The sequence below is a fragment of the Macaca thibetana genome, chromosome 18 (genome assembly GCF_024542745.1).
Source record: "Macaca thibetana thibetana isolate TM-01 chromosome 18, ASM2454274v1, whole genome shotgun sequence".
NCBI classification, from domain to species: domain Eukaryota; kingdom Metazoa; phylum Chordata; class Mammalia; order Primates; family Cercopithecidae; genus Macaca; species Macaca thibetana.
Window position 1 is genome coordinate 32,642,781 of NC_065595.1, and position 17,122 is coordinate 32,659,902.

A 17,122-nucleotide genomic window follows, 5' to 3' on the forward strand; every position below is an offset into this window, starting at 1 on the left:
AGGGTGGCTGTTTGCTGGGGATGTACGGGACAAAGCCAAGGGTGGGGAGAGAAGAGGGTGGCTGCAGGCTAAGGGCTGTAGATGCGCTGTCCCCCTCCCCTCCAATCCACGATGACTTTCTGGCCCAGAATTCAGAGAACCCTGAAGATTGGAACTAGAACCTGGCTTTCCAGGTCTTTCTGAAGGTCTGCTTGCCAAGGTAGGAGGATAGAACACGGTTTTATTGAACAGCTTGTTAGCTTGGCTTGTATGTTTAAATATGTAGCCATGTGATATGTGGACCTCTGGTATTGTGGCTCAGGCCCTGCAAGTGTTGGTGAAGGACTGACACTGGGAGCCAGGCCCCGGAGGTTCCATAAGTTCTATTCAGGAAAGATGTGGCGTGTGGAAGTCTGGATGGAGGGGGTGGGCTGGAGACTCTGCATTTGCATTTGACTTCATGTCACTAAAGGAGCTGACCTCTGTAGAGGGCCGGCAAGAAGTGTCCTCATTTTCCCACCACTTCCCTTCACCCCATTCTGCTGGATCTCCCTTCTCCAATTCTCTAAACTTCTAGAGGATTCCATACCTTTTCAGGTCACGTGCAGGTATAAGAAAAACTTCACTTTCAGTTACTTAAATAGCTCGGCACAGTTTAATATCAAAGCTTCCATCTCTCCCCCATCCCCACATCCCCACTCTACACTCCTTCATGCAGCTCAGGCCTGGAGCAGGCTCAGGCAGGTGCAGCGGGGACAGATGTGAGGTCTCCTCCCACTCTGCACCATGTCCTTGTACACTCAAGCTGCTCTGGGGACCAGCAGGGAGGAGGGATTCAGGAGAAGGACAAGGTCACACCTGCAGGTGGGCAGGGCCGTCTGAGAGGCAGATGTCCAAACACTGGTTTGTTCCCTCCCTAATGGGACCCCCAGCCCTACACTGTCTCCTCAGGCTGATTTCCTACAACACCTGTGGAATCCCCATAAACCAACCTGGGTCCTGATGTCAATTACATGGGGGAGGATGGTCAAGTCCCTCCCTGTGACACTGGGAGCTGTACTAAACATCCTCCTGCCTGAAGGTGGTCTCATCAATTGTATAACTAGTCCGGGGCCCCAGCATTGGTCCCTCCTTGAATGGGGACCTATGACAGAACAGATGCTTGTGCCCTACAGACAAGTGTCTGCAGCTCCACTGGGTAACCTGCTGGACATTGAGATGCACTGACCTTTAAAATGCCTTTCCCTGGGGCAAGGCTGTAGGTCCTGGGGAAATTTAATTACCGTCTCCAGCTTTATTTGATTTGGACATCAAAGACGAGCGTCTCTCTAATCTTTACAGTGAGACATACACAACGAAGAGAGCCCAGCAAAAGCACTACATGCAGAGACTTGTAGAGGGCATTCATTCTTCCAATGCATCGGCCAAGGCTCTTGTATACAAGTGAGGAGAGAGCAACTCTTAAGTGGAAAGGGGATTCCTTTAAAGGATACTGTAGCTCAAAAGACTGACGGAAAGTTGGAGAGCCAGCCTCAGGAAGCAGGCAGTGACTGAAACGGGCAGGCCAGGCCAGGCACAGTGGCTCACGCCTGTAATGCCAGCACTTTGGGAGGCTGAAGCAGGAGGATCGCTGAAGCCCAGGAGTTCAAGATCAGTCTGACAATATAGTGAGACCTCATCTGTACCAAAAAGTTAAAAATTAGCATGCACCTGTAGTCATCCCAGCTACTTGGGAGGCTAAGGTGGGAGGATTGCTTGAGTCCAGGAGGTGGAGGGTGCAGTGAGCCAAGATCATGCCACTGCACTCCAGCCCAGGCAACAGAGCAAGACCATATCTAAAAAAAAAAAAAAAAAAAAAAAGGCCGGGCGCGGTGGCTTAACCCTGTAATCCCAGCACTTTGGGAGGCCGAGACGGGCGGATCACGAGGTCAGGAGATCGAGACCATCCTGGCTAACATGGTGAAACCCCGTCTCTACTAAAAATACAAGAAAATTAGCCGGGCGAGGTGGCGGGCGCCTGTAGTCCCAGCTACTCGGGAGGCTGAGGCAGGAGAATGGCGTGAACCCGGGAGGCGGAGCTTGCAGTGAGCCGAGATCGCGCTACTGCACTCCAGCCTGGGGCACAGAGCAAGACTCCGTCTCAAAAAAAAAAAAAAAAAAAAAAAAAAAAAAAAACAGAGGCAGAATATCAATAAAATGAGTCAAGGTCATGCCTCAAGAATAGCCTTGCTAGGGGCTGCCCCGGCACCGCCAACAGCACTAAAAGCGTGACTATTGTGTCATCTGCACCACTCTCTCCAGATGCAAAGTCCCAGATAGGAGCATTCTAACGGCCAAGGCCAAGACACAGGTACCCCAACTTTAGCGGCCAAGAGACTGGAAAACGATGTTCCTGATCCTCTTAGCTTCTGCCTCACACTAGTACTCACTTAATGGATGTGTCTTCACAAACAGAAGTGTGAATGAATGCAGGATAACCCAAAAGTGACACAGCTTGAGTGTACCGTTCGATGTAAACAGAGTATATGGTTTGGAGTATACGGTGTGCTTTACCTGAGAAAAATGGTCACAGCCCATTGCTCTCATCCTTTCATATGAGAAAGAGAAATCATTACAGCTTCTAATGCCAATAACAGGATCTAACCATTGGTTTAGAGTTTCATATTTCAAAGTCTCTTATTATGATTTGGGGGTTTTGAAAATTTCCTTAATCATCTATTGTTTTCAGTCCCTTTTTATCATTGCTAAGGATAGACTGATGGGGTTACCAGAAATTTGGAGACTGGTTTCCAAGCCTTCCCCTGCCACTGATCCTTTGTGCAACCCTGAGAAAATTCCCTCAACTCTCCAAGCCTGTACTTTATGATCTAGAAAATGAGGGGGTGGACAAGATGATCTCCAAGATTTCTTTCCACTCCCACACTGCAAGATTCCATGCTTCTGCTTGCATTTGAAAGAAGCTAATTTCCCAAACAAAGGCATCCTCATCTCTTTCTGGGATTGAAGCTGCTCAATAGGCAGGATGGGCAGGATCCAAGGTTGTTTGATGTAAACATTGTTGAGAATGACTGCACTGCAGGACCAAAATAACCCGCTGGAAAGGTCATTCAAGCCATATTACCAAACAGCACACAGATCTGTTTCCACTTTTGTCTTTTCTGTATAGGGGAGCTTGCTAAATATTCTTTTCTCTCACATGCACACATGCATGCATGCAGACACGCATGCATACACCTGCATCATTATCACTGAGGCTTGGAGTTGCATCTGCAGTGCTCTGAGTAAAAAGGCTTCCTTTTTCATGGATTTTGCCTTAATTGCAGATACAGAACAAGTTTGTGGGCTTTCTTTCAGTTTACACTTCATTTTTCACTTTATTCTCCATGTTGGATAGATTATCTGTCTGTAGACATGTCCAGTTCATGTCCATATGCAGAATAGAATCTGGCTAGGAATGTCCAAATACTGGGTTTCTCTAGGGTGACCATCCTCTCCACACTAAAATTCCTACTGGAGGGGTGGGAAAGAGGAGAAATGAGGGTGAAAGTGCAGTCTGATGGAAAGTGCCTTTGAAGTGAACACTTGAGGGCCCTAAGCACATATGTGTGTCTGGTTCCAAGTTTTGCCTAAAGATAAATTAAATTTCCATGACCAGACACAATGTTGTACCTTGATTTATGAAGCGAGGCAGCTTCCCAGAAGCCCTGAGATGCAGAGGAGTGTGGCTGGGCAACAAGCAGACAATATGTCTGGGATGTGTGAGCCTGGCGAGTGACCCCAGTGTCTCCTCTCAGGACCACTCTCCCACCAAGTCCGGAAACAGAATTCCTAGCAAGAAAACATAAGTTCACATAGCACACATACTACTTTATATAAAATACACAGACCTTTATCACATTAGTAACTGGAAAGCTTCCCTTACAAGTATCTTTATTTAGTTAGTTAGTTATTATTTTTATTTATTTATTTATTTATTTTGAGACAGAGTCTTACACTGTCACCCAGGCTGAAATGCAGTGACGCGATCTCTTCTCACGGCAACTTCCACCTCTTGGGTTTAAGTGATTCTCCTGCCTCAGCCTCCTGAGTAGCTGGGACTACAGGCGCATGCCAACACACCTGGCTAATTTTTTGTGTTTTTAGTAGAGATGGGGTTTCACCATATTAGCCAGGATGGTCTTGAGCTCCTGACCTCAGGTGATTTGCCCACTTCGGCCTCCCAAAGTACTGGGATTACAGGCGTGAGCCACCGTGCCTGGCCAGTATTTTTATTTTTTAGAGACAAAGTCTCACTCGGTTGCCCAGGCTGGAGGGCAATGGCAAGGTCACTGCTCACAGAAGCCTTGAACTCCTGGATTCAAGCAATCCTCCCACCTCAGTCTCTCAAGTAGCTGGGACTACAGGCACATGCCACCATACTGAGCAAATTTAAAATGTAATTGTTTTAGAGACAAGGTCTCACTATGTTGCCTAGGCTGGTCTTGAACTCCTGGCCTCACGCAATCCTCTTGCCTCAGCCTCCCAAAGTGCTGGGATTATAGGTGTGAGCCACCACACCTGGCCTCCTTACAAGTATTTTTTAATCAATCCCACACCACAGTGTTCTGAGGCTCTCTAAGATGCTCTGAGACTGGCCCTCGTAGCAGTGGGAGATGCAGCATCCTCAGATGTACCTAGAGTAGGACTAGGAGAAAAGGATCAAGCAAAAAGTGTGGTTGTGGTGGCAGGCGGAAGGGACAGAAAAAAGGATTGGCAAAGTAATCCAGTCACTCACAAGTGAAGGGAAACAAAAGCAACCTGTCAAGCTACCAAGAGGGTATGTGCACTTGAACAGCTCTAAAGTTAAGATTTAAATGACTGAGTCAGTTTTTCAGTATCCATGATGTCTAAGAATTCATCAGTGATCTTTTCTTATATGGAATTTCATGGAAAATTTGCCACTGTATGTCCCCAGCCTTTTACCCATTTTGGATCACTTAAATGTAATGGAGCTGAAGATTCCACTTCCATCAATTGCCAGTTGGGATATCTTGGACCAACTCTTCCATTGAAATCATTTAGAAATTCTGGAAAAAAATAATTTTTAATAAAACAATACTGCTTGAAGGCATCAGAAAGCAACTGAGGAAGCAAGAATTTGTGGGGAATAATCCAGAAGTAAGCCCAGAAATGTGAGCCAGAAATGTGGGACCACGTTCCTCCTTGACTGATGCATCAGAAGGGGAGCCAGCAATTTGGGACCAAATTCCCCTAGATGACTTGCCAAGAGACTGAGGAACTGAGCAGAGCATCTCACCGTATCGAGAGGCTCAGGACATACAAGCGAAGTTTAGAAACAATTTAAGAGGATAGCTCTCGGCTGGGCGCAGTGGCTCACGCCTGTAATCCCAGCACTTTGGGAAGCCGAGGTGGCTGGATCACTTGAGGCCAGGAGGTCGAGACCAGCCTGACCAACATGATAAAACACCGTCTCTACTAAAAACACAAAAATTAGGCGGGCATGGTGGTGCATGCCTACAATCTCAACTACTTGGGAGGCTGAGGCAAGAGAATCGCTTGAACCCGGGAGGCAGAGGTTGCAATGAGCCGAGATTGTGCTACTGCACTCCAGCCTGGACAACAGAGTGAGACTCTGTCTTGAGGGGGAAGAAAACAAAGAATAGGTCTTGATTTTAAAAACCCAGGTTTTTGGTTGAAATACAAAAGAGCTACACCCTAGTGGTATGAATGAAGAGAAAATAGGCCAGTACTCATGATGAATAAAGTCATACTGAATTCTGAATGAATTAGGGTGAATTGCTCTTAGCCTCAGGCTGGCAGGAAGTAAAAGCAAATCCTCTCTGAAGAAAGATAGCATTGTTCAGAATTTCAAATTGATTTCTGCTATTTTTCATATATGACATCCAGCAAAACCAACAAGGCTTGCCAAAAGGCAAGATCCAAACAAAAGCCAAGAGAAAAAATAAATAACAGAAATGAACTCACAGTAACTATGTGAGATGACAGATAAGTTAATTTGCTTCTCTATAATCATCATTTTACTATCTATATGTTTGCCATAACATCATGTTGCAAACCTCAAATATACACAGTAAAATTTGTTTTAAAAATAACAAAAATTTTAAAAAGGAAAGAAGCTCACAGAATATCCAAATCTGAAAATTACTAGAAACAGATTTTAAAATAACCACAATAGATAAATCCATGGAGTTAAATAATAAGATAAAGAATTCTGGTGGAAACCAGAAAGTATATTAAAAAACCTAAATGTTAAATTTGTAACTAAAACCACAATATATGAAATTAAGAATTTGATGGCTGTGTTTATAAACAAATTACATTCAGTTGAAGACAGGATTAGTGAACTGGAAGATAGAAGAAAATTTCCAACAGAAGGATAGAATCAAAAGGATAGAAAATGAAGAAAAGAGAAGAGCAGAAGAAACAAAAAATATGTGATGAAAAGGTATTATACATGAAACTGGTATCCCAGAAGAGAAAGAGAATAGGACAGAAGTAAATTTTAAGGGATAAACATTGGGAATTGCCCAAAACTACTTAAAGAAATTAAATTACAGATTAAGAAGCTCTGAGTACCCCACGAAGGATAAATACACACACACACACACACCCCTAGGCATATCAGACCAAAACTGCTAAAAACCAAAGACAAAGACAAATCCTAAAAACATCTAGAGAAAAAAGACATGTCTTAAAAGAAGCAACCATAAGATCCAGACTTCTCCAAAGAAATAAAGCAGCCAGAAGTCAACAGACTAGTATTTTCACAATGCTGTAAGAATATAACAACCAACTTAGAGTTTTATACTCAGTAAAATATCTTTCAAAAATGAATCTGAGATTAATTCATCATTTAGACACCAAAATCAGAGATAATTTGTCACCAGTAAAACCACATTAGGAAATGCTAAAGGGAGGTGAAAATGATCCCAGATAGAATTATAGACATGCAGGGAAGAGTAGGGAGACCCAGAAAAATTATATATGTAGGTAAATCTAAATGAATGTTGGCAATATGAAATAATGGCAATAACACTTTCTAATGTGTTTTAAAATATAAATTAAAATATACCATGATACACAAAAACAGAAGAATAAATAGAATTAAAGTATTCTAAGATCCTGGGCATGGTGAAAGTACCAGTTTATATTAGACTTACAGATGCATGTTTTATCTCTAAGAAAACCAATCAAAATAGTAGAATAATACATAATTAACAAACTACTAATGGAGAAAATGGAATAACAACAACAACAACAAAAACCCAAAGACAGCAATAAATAGACTTACAGTAGGAATGAAGGGCTTTAAAGTAAAATAAGGTCAGTTACAGAAAACTTGTAAAGTTAGGATTTTGCTCATTTAAGTCTTGGCAAGTAAATGTTGACTCTCACCTTTCACACCAGTAAACAGGGAATTGTATTACAGTGTGATAAGTACAGTATGGGAAAATTTAGGAGGAGTTTTTCTATCAGATATCAAAATTTACCAAGCTACAATAGTTAAGTCATTGTATTATTGGTGCACAGATAGACAAATAGACCAGTCAAATAGAATAGAGAATCTAGAAGCAGACACATAGGTACAGTTGATTGATAATAAAAGGTGCACTACAGAGTGGGAAAAACATTGTCTTTTCAGTATCTGGAGTTGGGTAAATTGGATATCCATGTGAAAAAAATGTGAAACTTGACCCTACCTCACACCATACATAAAAACCAATTCCAGGTGAATTGCAGATTTAAATGTGAAAGGCAAAACAATAAAGCTCCTACAAGAGAATACTTTCATGGCCTTGGTGTAGGGAAAGGTTTTTAAAACTTTCCAGTAAATGCTTCAACCATGGAGGAAAAGATAGATTAACTGAACTGTATTAAAATGAGAAACTTCTGTTGATCAAAAGACATCATTAAGAAAGTGATGTCCTGGAGCAGAAGAGAAGAAAGGAAGCAAAAGAGAAGGCCATGGAGCAGAAGATGTTTATTACACCCAAAAGGCTTATATCCAGAATGTTAAAATAATATTCCTAATCCCATTAGGAAAACGAATGAGAGTCTTGAACAGGCACCACACAAAAGAGGATACCAAGATGGCCAATAAACATAGGAAAAAGTGGTCAACCCCTTCAGTCATCAGAGTAATACAAATTAAAACCACAATGAAATAACACTACACCAACACCAGAATAACTAAAAATTTTAAAGTTGACAATACTAAATGTTCAAAAGGGTATGGAGCAATTGCAACTTTCATAGACTGTTGACAAGAACATAAATCAATACAATCACTTTGGAAAACTGTTTGGCAGTACCAACTGATGTCAAACATATGTGAACCTTGTGACCCCACAATTCTACTCCTAGCTATATGTCCAAGAGAAATATATCCATATGTTCATCAAAATACAATTATAGAAATATTTATAAGCAGCATTATTCATAATTGCCAAAAACTGGAAACAGTGCAGTGGCAAAATAGATGCATAAATGGTGATAAGTACAAGAGGGGAAGAAAGAACAAAAGAAAGAACGGAAGAAAGAAAGAATGGAAGGAAGGAAGGGAGGGAGGGAAGGAGGGAGGGAGCGAAAGAGCTAGAGGGAGGAAGAGAGGGAGAGAAACAAGTAAATAAGCTAGTTCTGCCCTAGAAAATAATTTCACCAATGTTTCTGTGACATTCAAGAAAACAACTGGGACTTGGAAACAATTAAAAATAAATAAACAAAAGTATGCCAGTAGACTCTAAAGTCAGTGGTGTGGGAAGCAGAGGTTATCGGTGTTCAGAGGAGAGAAGACTCCCACAGAATAGAGCTGTCAGGCATGAGCTCAGGGAGGAAGGGGCTCAGAGGGCCCAGGATCCTGAGAGGGGTTTAATAAGGACGGTACTGAGCCCTGCAGATTCCACCTCTAACATTACAGGAAGTCTCCTCCTCTCCATACCCATGTTCCCGCCCCAATCACACCCTTGTTAGCTAACCTGGACCATAAGAGAAACCTTCCCCATCTAGATTCCCAGCCTCCTTCCCACCTTGCATCTGTAAACCTTGACTTCAATGGAAACCAGAGTGATATTTTCAAACTGTCACCCAGATGCTGTCACCTGCGCACTTCCTCCCTGCCCAGAGGAAACAGTTCAACCTCCTGGGGGCCAAGGCACTTCAGTGAGTCATCTGTTCTTGCCTGGCAGCCCCCACCCAGGCTCTTGTCAGCCCCTGGCCTCGCCTCCTGCCTGCTAGACTGAAATCCCCTTCCCACTCTGCTCCATCTGGTGACATTGTCCCATATTTGAGAGCTCCATCCAGCAACACCTCCTGGGTAACCCCTTCCTGATCTCCCAAGGAATAGGGACAACTCCCTTCCTCGGATCACCTTGGGGCCCCCTGCCTATACCTACGTGACCTGATCACAAGCCTGTCTTCCCCACCAGACCTAGGCTCCATGGGATCATTCCAATTCCCTGCAGACTGACACAGGGTCTAGTCCCAAGGAAGAGCTGCATACACACTGAGTTAACAATCAATGCTGTCTTGTACTTTCTAAGTACACTTTCCCCTTGCAAGTTGCTTTTATGCATGATTTCATTTGATTCTCGCAATAAACCCCCCAAATTATCTCCATTCAGCAGGTGCGGAAGCTGAGGCTTATATACATGGAGGATGCAGTCCAGGCCCATCTGGGAGTATGTACAAGAACTCCCCCCTGCCCAGAACATTGCCCTAAGGACAGTGGCTTCTCTCTTCCAGGTAGCTCCTTTAAAAGCCACTAGAATAGACTGGGACTCCGATTCTAAAGCAGTTCAGTGAGTCCTCCACAAAAGATTTCCAGAAGTCATTCCCAAACATTCATCTTGGCCTTTCCACCATGTCCACCACCTCCTCCCTGGGCCAGCTCTTCCCCTTCCAGTGAGAGCTTCCCTGCCCTGAGTGACCCCACTGATCTGCATGGGCCCAAGCTCAGGGTGATGGGCACCAACACCAAGCCTGCAAAGACGTACCCTCTGTGCCTCAATAGGCCATCTGCCCAGCTTCCATCAGATCCTGCCTGGCTTCCTTCACGACCTTGCCTGGGATACTAACTATGGTGATGTGAAAGGGACATTTCAGCCAGGAAATCAGGCTGCACAACCACAGTGCACTTTCACCCTGGAAGTGCAGGGATTTGTCGCTGTGTCCCTCCTATCCTCCCTAACTCTCCTAAAACCTCTCCCCATGTGGACCAAGATGGAGGCAGCAGCTGAAAGCTCACTTTCCTGACCCCATCCCACCTCCCCATCTCCTCACACCATCTGTTGCCTCCCCAGCCTTCACCCAACACACCTGCATTTCAGAGGCTTCAATGGCAAAGTTTATTGTCAAACCACCCTGGACTCCTACTGAGTGGAGCCAGCTTCTGACAAGGACCTTGTTCCCAGGACCACTAGAAGCAAGGACCCTGCTGTAATTTCAGGATATTAAAACATGCAGCCAGGATAGCCTCAGCACAGAGGACTGAGGCCCCTGCCCAAGCCCCATACTTTTGAGAACTCCACTCAGGCCCTCCTCCTGCTGTCTCTCTCTCTATGGGCCAGGAGTCCACAGGGCAGGGTTGGCAGATAAAATACAGGATGCTCAATTAAATTTGAATTTCAGATAAACAACAAATAATTTGGGGGGTATGGAGGGTATAAGTATATGTTTGGGACATACTTCTATTAAAATATTATTTATTGATTATTGATATGGTTTGGCTGTGTCCCTACCCAAATCTCATCTTGAATCCCCACATATTGTGGGAGGGGCCCCGCAGGAGGTAATTGAATCATGGGGGCAGGACTTTCGTGTGTTGTTCTTGTGATAGCCAATAAGTGTCACCAGATCTGATGGTTTTAAAAAGAAGAGTTCCCCTATACAAACTCTCTCTCTTTGTCTGCTGCCATCTGTGTAAGATGTAACTTGCTCCTCCTTGCCTTCTGCCATGATTGTGAGGCTTCCCCGACATGTGGAGATGTAAGTCCATTAAATCTCTTTCTTTTGTAAATTGCCCTGTCTTGGGTATGTCTTATCAGCAATGTGAAAGCAGACTAATACAATTATCTAAAAGTCAAATTTAAATGGGTGTCCTGTGTTTTAATTCAGCAGTCCCCAGCTTTTTTGGCACCATGGGCCAGTTTCACGGAAGACAATTTTTCCACAGATTGGGGCAGGGTTTTGGTTTCAGGATGAAACTGTTCCACCTCAGATCATCAGGCATTAGTTAGATTCTCATAAGGAGCAGGCAACCTAGATCCCTCACATGCACAGTTCACAATAGGGTTCTCGCTCTTATGAGAATCTAATGCCTGATGATCTGACAGGAGGCAGAGCTCAGATAGTAATCTTCATCCACCTGCTGTTCACCTCCTGCTATGTAGTCCACTTCCTAACAGGCCATGGACCAGAATGAGTCCACGGCCAGCGGTTTGGGGACTCCTGTTTTAATTGACTAAATCTGGTAATCTAGCATAAGGTCAAGGGATATGCCCACCTGGAGCTCATGCCCTCCCTTTTGGATCATGTCCAGGTACCTGAGGCCCTGCCCAAAGGTCCTGGGGCCCACTTTAGAGCCTCTGCAAGTCCTCTTCCTGCAGCTGTCTGCTCTCACCAGGGTGCACACTCCTGGGCCTGAGGATTAGCTTGGGGGTGTTTGGCTCTGGGGTGGGGATGGAGCTTGGGCTGCATGCTGGATGTCCAAGCATGCTCTGCAAGTTCCCTACAGTGAAGTCAGAGCCTGGGCTGGGGAAAGGAAGGGGCAGACCACTGACCAGGGCTTCCATCTGTACTTCTGCCCAGCCTAGTAATGTTACATCAGGCCTGGCAGTAGGCACAAATGGCTCCTCCCAGAAGCCAAGCAAGGCAGTCCATACCTGTCACTCCTTCCCCACTTCCCGCCTGCAGAAGTGTCCAGGTAGAGGAGTGGAGTCCCCTGAGGGAGCCTGTTTGCTGGCCAGGATGGTGCAGCGCTGTGGTCATGCCATTACTGGCTTCATTGTTCAGGAGTATATCCCAGGCCAGGGTTGCAGGAAACCTGGTAGCCGATTGGAATTTAGTGGCTCTCCTATCAGGAAGCTGACGTGGCCCTGGCAACCTCCCTGAGCCTCAGTTTCTTCAAGGGTAAAAGGGGAAGAGTTCCTACCTCTTGGATGGTTGTGAAAATTAGTATGATTCCATAAAACTATGGAGACAGTAAAAAGAGCAGTAGTTGCCAGGAGTTGGAAAGAGGGAGGGTTGAATAGTCTGCGCACAGTGGATTTCTAGAGCAGTGAAAATACTGCGTGATACCAGAATGACATGGCCTTACACATGTCATACCCACCCATGGAGTGTACAGCACCAAGGGTGAACCCTAAAAAAAAACTGTGGACTTTGGGTGACCCTGATGTGGCAGTGTAGGTTCACGATGGCAACCAATGCACGCCCTGGTCGGGAGGTCGAGAGTGGGGGAGGTCGTTCGGGGTTGGGTACAGGGGGTAAGTGAAACTTTTTGTACTTTTGGCTCAGTTTTATCGTTAACCTAAAATTGCTCCAAAAAATAACGTCCAGCGTTATTAACTTTAAAAACGACGTATGGTAAAGAACGGACGAGTGCTTACACATAGTCATTCAACAGACATTTATTGAGTGCCTACGACACGTCTGTATTTCTAGATGACCACTAAGCGTGAAGCAGGTAGAGTGAGACTTAGGAGCCCGGGTGGTTAGCTGGGCATCTCCCCCGGGGGAGAAAAACCGCCTCTGGAGGGCGCACCACGGGTGTGCGGTGTAGACGAGGGCGGGCCGGCGGCGGAGAAGGAGGTCCTGGCGCCGAACCCTGGAGCGGAGGCAGCAGCCGGGCGCGGCGAGACGAGCGGGCTGGCCTGGCCTGGCTGCCGGATTGCGGGGAGGAGGCGCAGAGGCTGCGGCTAAGCCTGAGTCCGAGCCCAGCTGCGAGGCGGAGGCTGGGAGCGGGAGGAGGAGCCGGGAGGAGCAAAGAGGAGAGGGGAGGAACCGGGAGGAACCGGGAGGGGCTGGGGAGGTGGCCCGGGGGCACGCCCCGCCCCCAGCCCGGGCCCCGCCCCCGGCCCAGCGCCCCCGCGTGGCCGCGGCGCGCAATGCGCCGCGCAGGGAACAAAGCCCGCGGCGGGGTGGGGTCGGCTTGGTGGCTGGGTCGGTGCACCGGGATTCCGGGAAGCACCGACGCCCGAAACAAAAGCAGTTGTGCTTCTAGGCACGCTGCTGGAGATTATTCCGAGGCGCGCAAGTTGGGAGGGAATGAGGCGTTGTGACACCCCCCTCCCATTGGCAAGGGTTACCTCCCCAGCCCCCCGAAGCTCCAGTCCGAGCGCTGGGCTGGCAGAGACCCAATTCCCGGCCGAGATAGACTGGAGAGGGGAAGAGCACAGGGCTAGGGAGCGGAAGCTTCGGGTCACTGTACAAAGTCCCGCAGGAGAGCGCAGAGGGGATGGCTCCAGACGCCCCACCCTCGGAGCCTGAGATGTGGACTGAAGTTAGCAGAGGGGCAGAGAAGCACATGGGGGAGCGTCCGGCCCCCCAGGCTCGGGGACCTGCAGTCAGCTGGAGAGGGTCAGAAAAAGGGAGTTTCTCTGCTCTGAGACCCCTCAGCACCCCTCACTCTGCTGGGTGCCATGGTCCCTGCCATCTCTAGCCCGCAGAGGCTACCTTTGCTCAGCACCACCCTCCTCTTGGGCAGGGGAGGAGATGCCACGTTCCCCTACAAAACAACCCAGAGCTGCCCAAGGTGGCAAAGGAAGGATACCCTGGTGAGGACAGGCCCTGAGTGACGCCACTCCTGCTCCAGTGCCCTGGCCCGAAGCTGAGCATGGACCTCAGCCTGAACCCAGGTGTTTGGCCGAAATCCAGCTGGAGCACCCACTAACACCTCAACGAGGGTCAAGAATGATGGGGTGAAACAGAGGCAGACCCTCCTGAATCCAGACCAAGCTTGTCCAAGCCGCGGCCTCTGGCCGCATGAGGCTCAGGATAGCTTTGAATGCGGGCAACACAAATTCGTAAAATTTCTTCAAACCCTATGAGAGGTTGTTGGTTTTTTGTTTTTGTTTTGTTTTGTTTTGTTTTGAGATTTTAAAAAAGTTCTTCAGCTATCGTTAGTCTTAGTGTATCTTATATGTGGCCTAAGACAGTTCTTCTTCTTCCATTGGGACCCAGGGAAGCCAAAAGATTGGACACCCCTGATCTAGACCCTCTGCATTTGCAGACACTGCCTGTCTGGTCAGCTCCACGGACCCATTTATCTTTGCACCACAGCCCACTTCCCAGTGGGGGCCACAGCAGGTCCCCTTCCACCTCCCAAGGCCAGTCCCAAGAAGGAGGAGTCCAGAGAGTCTCCTAGGATTACCCACTTTTTTCCCAGAAACTGACACCCTGAGGGTGGCCTCATAGGGTCCAGCAGGACACCCACTTCAGCCCAGGCACTCGGCCAAATCAGTCAGAAGGGATGTGGACTCATTCCTTCCACACAGTCCTTGGATCCCCCTTCACAAACCCTGGCCCCTGCTTGTGATTCTGCACGGGGCACCTGTGGCCAGCATTTCCATGGAGGATGCTGGTGGTGTACCCACTGTGGACAAGACGCTATGGGAGCACTTTATACCATCCTATCCAGCCGAGTGGCTTCCCTCCCGCACAGTAGCCAAAGTGTCTCTGGTCTCATCCGAAGCCCAGGGCAGTTTCCCTCAATCTTGCCTCTTATCCCTATGTCCACTTCTAACCTCAGACACAAGCTTCTTCCTCTGGTGGTGGTTTTCTCAAAATTACTACCCATACCTCAGTATCTGCTGAGGCTGCAACTTGAAAGCTTTGGAGGAAGTACCAGCAGGGTGGTATTAACAGTTGATTAAATACAGGTGTTATGGTCATTTGCATTATTGCCGCAAACTCTTAGACATCAGGCCTTTGGTTAGGAAGTCATCTCCCTACACTTATATATTGTTAGTGGGAATACAAATTAGGTCAGCCACTGTAGAAAGCAATTTGGGCCAGGCACAGTGGCTCATGCCTGTAATCCCAGCGCTTTGGGAGGCCGAGGTGGACGGATTGCCTGAGGTCAGGAGTTTGTGACCAGCGTGGCCAACATGGTGAAACCTTGTCACTACTAAGAAAAAATATATATATATTAGCCGGTTGTGGTGGTGTGTGCCTGTAATCCCAGCTACTCAGGAGGCTGAGGCAGGGGAATTGCTTGAATCAGGGAGGTGGAGGTTGCAGTGAGCCGAGATCACGCCACTACACTCCAGCCTGGGTGACAGAGCGAAACTCCGTCCCAAAAAAAAAAAGCAATTTGGAGATTTCTCAAGGAACTTAGAACTATCATTCTACCCAGCAATCCCCTTACTGGGTACATATCCAAAGAAAATAAATCATTCTACCAAAAAGACACATGCACTCACCTTTACCACAGCGCTATTCACAAGAGCAAAGACATGAAATCAGTCTAGGTGCCCATCAACAGTGGATTGGATAAAGAAAATGTAGTACATGTACAACCTTGGAATGCTATGCAGCCATAAAAAAAGAATGAAACCATGTCCTTTGCAGCGACATTAATGCAGCCAGAGAACGTTATTCCAGGTGAATTAACACAGGAAAAGAAAACCGAATATTGTGTGTCCTCACTTATAAGTGGGAGCTAAACACTGAGTATTCATAAAAGATGACAATGTATACTGGGTACTATTAGAGAGGACAGGGCAAGAAGGGGGCAGAGGTTGAAAAACCATTGGGTACTATGCTCACTACCTGGGTGATGGGATCATTTGTACCCAAAAGCTCAGTATCATGCCATATACCCATATAACAAACCTGCACATACACCCTCTGAATCTAAAATTATTAAAAATAAAACTAAAGAAGTCATCTTCCTGATGACTTGATTTCTTGAGGAAATCCAGTTTGATGTAAATATTCCAGACTATGGCAAATATTTTCTGTAAAGGACCAGATAGGCAATATAATAGGCTTTGAGGGCTTCGTGGACCATACAGTTTCTGTTGCAACTAGTCAACTCTGCTGTTGTGGTAAGAGCAGCCATAGATCATATGTAAAGGAATGGGCATGGCTGTTCCAATAAAACTTTATTTACAGAAACAAGTACTGAGCTGGATTTGAAGCAGGCTGTTCATTGCCTACTCCTGTTTCAGACTGTAATATGTATTTTGACATCATGACTTAACTGAGCAGATGAGTGAGTGAGAAATACCTAAACTGGGCCTCAGAATGTTTGAGTGGCAAGGCCACTCATAGCCCATAGCTGGGTAACCCCTGAGTCTCAGTTTCCTCATCTAAAAATGGGGGTAATCATGAATATAGCAGGTAATGGTGATCACTCTAGATACTCCTTTCTAAACCTTTGATGTGGCTTATGATGAAATTAACCATGTGAGTTCAATGCTGCAGGGCACCTTTATGAACTCAAGGTGCTCTGCCCCTTGTGAGTCTGAGGACCATCTAGGGGCTAAATCATCTGGGGAGAGGGCAAAGGGTCCTGGTGGGACAGGCCTGGACGCCTGTGGGTTCTCACGGAAGCTGGAGGCTTGGGAATATGATCACCTGCTTTCTCTCATTCTTTGAAATGCGGTCAGCAAGCTGATGGTCTTTTGCAGCTCTTTAATTGCTTTATTACTGCAGTTTCCACTCTTTCAGCTCCAACTGGACTGACTGCAGCTGCAGGGCAGAAATTCTTTCCAGAGCCTGAGCAGAGCAAGAACCCCTGTGATGTGGCTGACCTCAGACACTGGACCCAACGCTTCCTCCCTAGCCTGAACATTCACGTCACTCCATCTTGCGGCACCAGGCACCACGAGGCTGAGGAGGATGGGGACAGGCCATCTTTTTGTGCCATTCCTTTTCGGGCCCAGGACCTAGGCAGGCACTTCAAAGGAACCCTGTTGGCACCAGCTCTTCTGAGAAGCACACAGGACTACTGCCCTCCCTTTCCCAGGGGCTGGGCCCTCAGAGCTGCGGAGTTCAGGCCTAAGTGAGCATTTGGGCACCACTCCAAAGGCTTCTGTGTCATTTCCTGGTGACCTTCAAGCAACAGAGATTGTTAGGTGGGGCAGGATTTTAAAGACCCAACCTCACGGGGGACCTGACG

General features: G+C 46.8%; 1 protein-coding gene across 4 annotated transcripts in view; it reads left to right on the top strand.

Annotated features, from left to right (window-relative positions):
* IER3IP1 (immediate early response 3 interacting protein 1) overlaps positions 1 to 17,122 on the top strand; it is a 1,095,035-nt gene that overhangs the window by 213,272 nt on the left and 864,641 nt on the right. Inside the window, exon 1 of one of the 4 annotated variants that reach the window (XM_050768189.1) lies at positions 2,740 to 2,743. The exons of the other annotated variants lie outside the window; for them this stretch is intronic. The gene's annotated coding sequence lies outside the window, so the exon portion shown is untranslated. Of the gene's footprint in view, positions 1 to 2,739; positions 2,744 to 17,122 lie in introns of those variants that run through there. 4 annotated transcript variants of the gene reach the window in all.